We start from the raw sequence: 8,756 nt of genomic DNA, 5'->3' as shown, positions 1-8,756 counted from the left end.
GCACTTGGTAGATTACAACCTTGAGAAAAACAAACTTGGTATCATGTTGGCTACTATAAGATTCCAAGTATTATGGGCCGCAGTGCCAAAGAAGTGCAGTGTTAATCGAAGGAAGGGGGATCAATCACCGGGTGTAGACCTCCATGAGCATCCAGCTGCTGCCACCGTCGACGAGCACTATCCAAGACGTGTTCATGCTGACCCAGTACATATTGTTAATGTAGTTGAGGGTGACGGGGATCGGATCGTAGTCAAGAGGGTTGATGGTCACCACCCTACGATCGTTATGCTGCATGACATGCTGTTTTTGAAGATCAGGCGGCATCAACAAGCAAGGAGCTGGCTTAAAAAGCTCCGGCCTGAGGGCTTTGAGTACACGGTACAGCCCCGATGAGCACGCGGCGAGGGGCATGGTACTGAGATTGTCCACACACGAAACAATGAGCTTGATTACCTCTGTGGGGAGCGAATTCCAGCCACTCTTTCAGCGACCGCTGCTCGGTTCTGCCATTGTTAGTGATTGGGTTTTGGAAGAGGGGGGAGGCACCTTAGCGGGGATGGAATATTGGACAATTATGTGCGGACAAGGATGGAGAAGCGAATATGTGCTGCGGGAAGTGGACAGGTGATGATGACTACAGCATGCCGCTTGACTTATGAGACACATACCAGCAGTGTAGGGCCATATCAATGCCAGACAACTTGCTTGAGTGATCACAGTACGGGTACTCTCTACAGTACCTACTACTATGCCCTAACTTGCTTGAGTAGAGTAGTAGTGGAGTAGGACTCTGCTCTACTACTAGCATCGGAGGATTAGTATATTCTAATCTAAAATAGTTACAAGCTTCAATGCCCGAGCGTGGAACGACTACGAACCGCCATCGGTGCTAACTCCAATCCCCAGCAAAGGTTCGCTGGCAGACATGGCAGTTGCAAACGCCCGCGACTCAGTTACAGTATGTGTGTAAGGGTGGCGGCTTTGTCAAATACTATGGCTTAAAAACAGGCCACCGTCGGATGGAAATCTGACAGTTACGTGGGATTCGCCATGATTGAGCTCGTGGCGAACAATCGCCAGATATCATTACTAAAAAAAGGTTAAAACACTCGGGGCTATAACTTGCACCGGCTGACCACTAACAATGATACTAACATAGCTGTAAAATGGTCAAAGACCGTGTCCACGTGGTGTTTGGAATTATATGCAAAAAAACTAGCAAGATGCACGTGCATTGCACGGAACATCAAGATGCATTTTTTTACAAAACACCTGTTGTGATTGACCCATGCAGGAGTAATCCCATGTGTAAAAACTAATGATATCTCGAGAATTTTATCGGAAAAATGGTATCTCGACCATTTCATCAAAAAATGATATCTCGAGAAAGATGATAGATAAGGTGAGGAGGAGTGGGGCGTGGTGGTGACTGGTGGTCGGACTAGGTGGAGGCATGGGGATGGACGGCGTTGGCAGTGGCCACCATGCTAGATTGTTCCAGATACTTCCTTTTTTAATTGCTCAGCAATGAGGTTGTGGGAGATAAGGATGCACGAGGCAAGGCCTTATCTGTAAATGTGGAGAGAGGTGCGGGTACCTTTTGTAAAATTGTCATAGTTTGCTTTCTATCCGTCAGATATAGATCGGATGATCTATACTATAAGATGGCAGGCACACCATCATCACGAACTCGGTTTTTTTGCTACTCCTACTCCTATATTACTTACTCCTATAAAAGACCCAGTTGGTGATGATGGTGTGTCTGTCGTCCGCCATTTCTGGACATTAGATCTGCATCTAATGGCTGTGATGTAAGTTGTGGCCTTTTGCAACAATTCCCACTTCTCTGATCCAGTTTACACAAAACTCCTTAGTATCTTGAAACCAACCACATTCCTCCCTTACCTCATCAAAACAGCCCAAAGAATATATTTGGAGTGAAACAGAAGATAGTTTTAGTGATATGTATATCAAAACTAAAGTATTTTCTTTCAAATTTGTGAATATGTATTATTCTACTTTGGATCCGTTGCAACAGACGGGCTCATTGCTATAAAGGTTTATCTCTTGCATCATCCGCAATGAACACCTGGTGTACTGGTCAGGGCCGGATGCTTGCTGCGCGATGGCCTGAGTTCTAATTCTGTCCTAAATAGTAGCTTTTTTTAATATATACTTCTTTCGCTACTGTACTGGGAGTGGAACCCACAGAGTACTTAGAATACAAGATTAAGGACGGATTATTTTCTTTCTAACTTTCTGTATGAATCTGTAGCCAGTCTGCAAGTCATGTACACTGTACTGACAGTGGAACCCACAGAGTACTTAGAATACAAGATTAAGGATGCAATTAACTTTTTATAGAGAGAGAGTCATACACGTAATTAATTCAAATGGATTGGACGTGACTCTATTATTCTCCAATGGCAACCAGCAAATTTCCTCCCACGGGCCGGAGTAGGTTTCTCGGTTTGCATGCGGGTTTAAGGGAGGGATCTGATGGAGGCGAGGAGGCGTGTTCAGCCGGGCGTGCAGCGGGCGGTGCAGTACTATCCGATTTGACAGCTACTAGTATATTATAAAAGAAGAAGAGTAGTAGAGATAGAGATAAGAGTAGAGATAGATACTAGGGAGGAGCACCATCTACTACTTCGTGTGCTACTCCTGTGCTCCTCCCGCGCTCCATTCAGCGGGCGCTGTTGAAATTTGGGGAGCGCACTCTCGCGACTACTGGCAGCGACGACTTCACCGACAACGACTTCTTCGCTGACCTCGGCAACCTCTTCCTCAACGACATGGGCGACAACTTCAACGCCAACGGTGCAGCTCCCGTTGCACCGTATGTGTTTCTGTCCTTCCAGTTCGAAATCATGGTAGAATTCATGTTTCTAGTATGTGTCCTAGATTCGATCCGTTCATCTATTATGCTAGTCCACATGATTAGTTTAATCTCTGTTATAGCTGTCATGATTTCTTTTGTGCTTATTCGGACTAAATATCGTAGTAACTGATAACCCACAAGTATAGGGGATCGCAACAGTTTTCGAGGGTAAAGTATTTAACCCAAATTTATAGATTCGACACAAGGGGAGACAAATAATATTTGTAGGTATTAGCAGTTGAGTTGTCAATTCAACCACACCTGGAGATTAATTATCTGCAGCAAATTGATCAGTAGCAAAGTAGTTTGATAGTTTTGATAGTAGTGATAGTAGCAATAGTAATAGTGATAGGAGTAATTTTGTAGCAAGTGTAACGGTGATGATAGCAGTAGTAACTTAGCAGAAACTATATAAGATAAATTTGTAGGCATTGGATCGGTGACTTGTTGGATGATATTCATCATGTGACAGTTATAACCTAGGGCGATACGGCACTAGCTCCAGTTCATCGATATAATGTAGGAATGTATTCCGTAAATGGTCATGCGTGCTTTATTAAAAGAACTTGCATGACATCTTTTGTCCTGCCCTCTTGTGGCAGCGGGGTCCATATTGGAAACTAAGGGATATTAAGGCCTCCTTTTAATTGAGAACCAGATCAAAGCATTAACACATAGTGAATACATGAACTCCTCAAACTACAGTCATCACCAAGAGTGGGCCCGGTTGTTGTCACTCCGGACCTATTGGATCATAACCATAGTAGGTGACTATAACTTGCAAGATGGGATATAAAACATGGATATAATGATGAATTCATAAACGGTTCAGATCTGAGTTCATGGCACCCAGGCCCAAAGTGACAAGCATTAAGCATAGCAAAGTCATAGAAACATCAATCTAAGAATCTAGTGGATACTAGGGATCAAGCCCTAACAAAACTAACTCGATTACATGATGAATCTCATCCACCTCCTCACCGACCAGCGAGCCTACGAAGGAATTACTCACTCCCGGTGGGGAGCATCATGGAATTGGCGATGGAGATGGGTTGGTGATGATGAAGAACGAAGATCCCCCTCTATCGAGTCCCGAACGGACTCCAGATCTTCCCTCCCATGGAAGAATAGGGATTGGCTGCGGCTCCGTCTCGTGGATCACGATAATTCTTTCTACCTATTTTTTTCTAGAAATATGGGATTTTATAGTATCAGGGGGGTCGTTTGCGGGGCCACCAGGTGGGTACAACCCACCTAGGAGCGCCAGGAGAGGGGGGCGCGCCCTGGTGGGTTGTGCCCACCCAAGTGCCCCTCTCCGGCAGGTCTTGGCTCCAGAAATTCTTATATTGATATAAACAATCCTCACAAAGTTTCATTCCATTCCGAGAACTTTTATTTCTGCACAAAAACAACACTGTGGTAGTTCTGTTGAAAACAGTGTTAGTCCAGGGTTAGTTTCATTAAAATCATGCAAATTAGAGTCCAAACCAAGAGGAAAAGCATGAGAAAAAGTAGATACGTTGGAGACGTATCAGTAACTTGCTCATATATTCAACTGGCGCAACATCCCCTACAGCCACTCTCATTTCATGGATGGCTGGTCGATGCCTCGAAGGAGCCCTTCGTCTACTTCTATGAGTGTTCGATGCCGTTTTGGGGCTCATCGGTGGACATCGTGCATCACCTCACACAGGCGTCCGTCTATCACTACTGGCCTGCGGCGAAGAACATAAAGTACGAGATGTGCTACCCGTTTGTCGTGCCGGAGTCGCTGGAGGATCACCGCCACCTACTAGTCTCAGAGGAGGATGGCAGTGTCTTCCTCTTGATCGTAGGCACCGGCGAGGCCCGCGCAGGCCGCCGCACCGTATCTGTAGTGTGTGTCAGGGGCGACGCCGCTGACGCTGACACTGACACAAGGCTGATGTACGGGTGCATGCTCACTCTTACTACCCCTCAGAGGTACGTGGGCGGCAACACTGACTACATCAAGATGACTAGGGCTGTGTCGATCTGGGACCTTCCCGCCGATGTGGACATGGAATACGCATGGTATGATCCCCCCCCCAACGTGGTGCATGGGGACTCCAAGGAGGTTCACCTGGACATATGCATTACCAAGTTAAATGTTGATCATTAGTCTTCGCTCAATGTAATCCGCTGTCTAAGCATGTGGAGACTTCCATGCATGATCTTGCTCTATTGGAGTATCGCGCATGAATAAAAGTGTATCCATTTATGGTTTAGTCTAGAATCTTCCATGTATGAATTTTTACTACAGTACTGGTGAAAGACTTTTGATGAACCATTTCTTACATCTCCTCTGCGCCCTTCCAAGTCATCCTGATTTAATCCCTCCGTCTAGTTTTATAAGGGCATGGTTAATACTTAATAGTATAGCCAACTGTTGACTATTAGAAAGTGTCGTGTCATTTGTAGCCTACATGTATAACAATCGATACTCAAAAACTAATTCTTAAAGATCATTTCTTGCAAAGCACAATAAGTGTTATTTCTTCACAAGTTTTGGATGCAAGTTGAATAGTTGAACGCTTTTGTTTGCAAAAGATACTTTTTTATCTATTTCACCTGGATGTTTGTAAGCTCTAGAGATGAAATAATATCCAAAGAAACCTATCGATACCCGTTACACATGAGATGACCCCCACATCCTTTGTCAAAATAAACAACTCCCCGATCAATGCATTTCACTGTTCCGTGCAACGCACGGGCACCTTACTATAGATTAGTACGACCAAAAATTGAACTAACATTATATGTAGTATGATAAATGCTGATGCATGTCACCTAAAATTATATCATTGAAAACTATGTTCAAATATGAATCCAACGATATAGTTTTTGTTGACATGCACTAACATTTTGTCAGCTAAATCTTCAGTCAAATTCAATAGGGGACTAATGAACCACGACCGATGTAGTACTAGTGTAGAGGGCGGCACTGCACGCGAGTCTCACCCCTCTCGTGGCGCGACAGTAAAGCCTTCATATCACAAAACCTAACCACTTCGAGTAATATGTGGCCTGGTGAAATAAACGGACAAGCAACCATCACATCCCTCCGTCTTTTTTGCATTTCATATCTCTACATTTACTTTCTCCGGTTCATCTCGCACACTCGATCCCTAGCTACTACTCCTAGGGCCAGTTCTTTTGGCGGTTGAAAAAATTAGTCGTCTCTTCCCTAGCTTTTCCCATAAGACTAGTCACAGTGGAGAGTAACATTAAGGAGTCTCACTCATTTATTTGGGCTTCTAAACTACTACTAGTACCTCTGTCCTGGTTTATTCGTCATCATTGTAATTTGTGCTAAATTTTAACCAAAGATTTAACTGATAAAATGTTAGTGCATGTGACATGCACAAACATTTCATTAGTAAGATTTTTTGCCAAAATTTGACACAAATTACAATGGGGACCACAACCAGGACGGAGGTAGTAGGTATGGGATTACTATTAATCTAGAAGCCTAAAAGAACTGGTCCCTGGTACTCCTAGTAGTAGTACTCAAGTTGGAATTCCAATTGCACGGCACAACTTGTTAGGCAAAAAATTCTATACAGGGTGTAGGAAGCGGTTTGGGAATTTGCATGCCTTCCCCACCAGTGATATACTACTCTGTACAAAGTACAATAGAGAAATAACCACATAGAAGGAAGCTAAAAGTAAACAATCAAATGACCATTTTTGCATCTGTTGTGCATTGAATCGGGTCGGCGTACAAAAGTAGGGGCCTTTCTGTACCCCTTTACTTGTGCACGCGCAGTCCTAGCCTCGCCTGTGGCCATGCTCAGCAGGGCGGAGGAAGGAAAGGTACGAGACTGCTAAGGCAGCACTCGAGCCAGAAGCATGAAGAGCGAAAGGACAAGATGGATTTCCCCCAGCAACACCCTTGTCGGGGCGGCCTACATAGCCCCGGCAAGAGCCTTGCCGGGGCAACTTGCCCAACACCAGCAAGCACACCACCCTTGAGCCCGACGATTCTAAATCACAAACCAGATACGTGTTTATATTGAACGGTGGAGCTATCAGTTGGTAAAGTTCTAAACAAAGCATCGTGGCGGGATCTACATGTGAAGCGGAGTACATAGCTGCTTCAGAAGCAGCAAATGAAGGAGTCTGGATGAAGGAGTTCATATCCGATCTCGGTGTCATACCTAGTGCATCGGGTCCAATGAAAATCTTTTGTGACAATACTGGTGCAATTGCCTTGGCAAAGGAATCCAGATTTCACAAGAGAACCAATCACATCAAGAGACGCTTCAATTCCATCCGGGACCAAGTCCTAGTGGGAGACATAGAGATTTGCAAGATATATACGAATATGAATGTTGTAGACCCGTTGACTAAGCCTCATCCACGAGCAAAACACGATAAGCACTAAGGCTCCATGGGTGTTAGAATCATTACTGTGTAATCAAGATTATTGACTCCAGTGCAAGTGGGAGACTAAAGGAAATATGCCCTAGAGGCAATAATAAAGTTATTATTTATTTCCTTATTTCATGATAAATGTTTATTATTCATGCTAGAATTGTATTAACCGGAAACATAATACATGTGTGAATACATAGACAAACATAGTGTCACTAGTATGCCTCTACATGACTAGCTCGTTAATCAAAGATGGTTAAGTTTCCTAACCATAGACATGAGTTGTCATTTGATTAACGGGATCACATCATTAGGAGAATGATGTGATTGACTTGACCCATTCCGTTAGCTTAGCACTTGATCATTTAGTATGTTGCTATTGCTTTCTTCATGACTTATACATGTTCCTATAACTATGAGATTATGTAACTCCCGCTTACCGGAGGAACAATTTGTGTGCTAGCAAACATCACAACGTAACTGGGTGATTATAAAGGTGCTCTACAGGTGTCTCCAAAGGTACTTGTTGAGTTGACGTATTTCGGGATTAGGATTTGTCACTCCGATTGTCGGAGAGGTATCTCTGGGCCCTCTCGATAATGCACATCACTATAATCCTTGCAAGAAATGTAGCTAATGAGTTAGTTACGGGATGATGCATTATGTAACGAGTAAAGAGACTTGCTGGTAACGAGATTGAACTAGGTATTGAGATACCAATGATCGAATCTTGGGCAAGTAACATACCGATGACAAAGGGAACAACGTATGTTGTTATGCGGTTTGACAGATAAAGATCTTCGTAGAATATGTGGGAGCCAATATGAGCATCCAGGTTCTGCTATTGGTTATTGATCGGAGATGTGTCTCAGTCATGTCTACATAGTTCTCGAACCCGTAGGGTCCGCACGCTTAAAGTTTGACGACGATTATATTATGAGTCTATGTGTTTTGATGTACCGAAGGTAGTTCGGAGTCCCGGATGTGATCACGGACATGACGAGGAGTCTCGAAATGGTCGAGACATAAAGATCGATATATTGGACGACTATATTTGGACACCGGAATGGTTCCGGGTGAGATTGGGACAATATCGGAGCACCAGGAGGTTATCGGAAACCCCCGGGAGGTATATGGGCCTTAATGGGCTTTACTGGAAGGAGGGGAAAGGAGCAAGGGAGCCCCTCCCCCAAGCCCAATCCGAATTGGGAGCCCCCCCCCCCACTTTCCTTCCTCCCTCCTTCCTCTTCCTTCCCTTCCCTCTCCAAATAGGAAAAGGAGGAGTCCTACTCCCGGTGGGAGTAGGACCCCCCCCCCTTGGGCGCGCCTCCTCCTCCTGGCCGGCCCCCTCCTCCACTCCTGTATATACGGGGGAGGGGGGCACCCCATAGACCTAACAATTGATCCCTTGGATCTCTTAGCCGTGTGCGGTGCCCCCTCCACCATAATCCACCTCGATAATATCGTAGCGGTGCTTAG

This window comes from Triticum aestivum, chromosome 4B (genome assembly GCF_018294505.1).
Source record: "Triticum aestivum cultivar Chinese Spring chromosome 4B, IWGSC CS RefSeq v2.1, whole genome shotgun sequence".
Taxonomy (NCBI): domain Eukaryota; kingdom Viridiplantae; phylum Streptophyta; class Magnoliopsida; order Poales; family Poaceae; genus Triticum; species Triticum aestivum.
Note: the sequence above shows the minus strand (reverse complement) of the source record.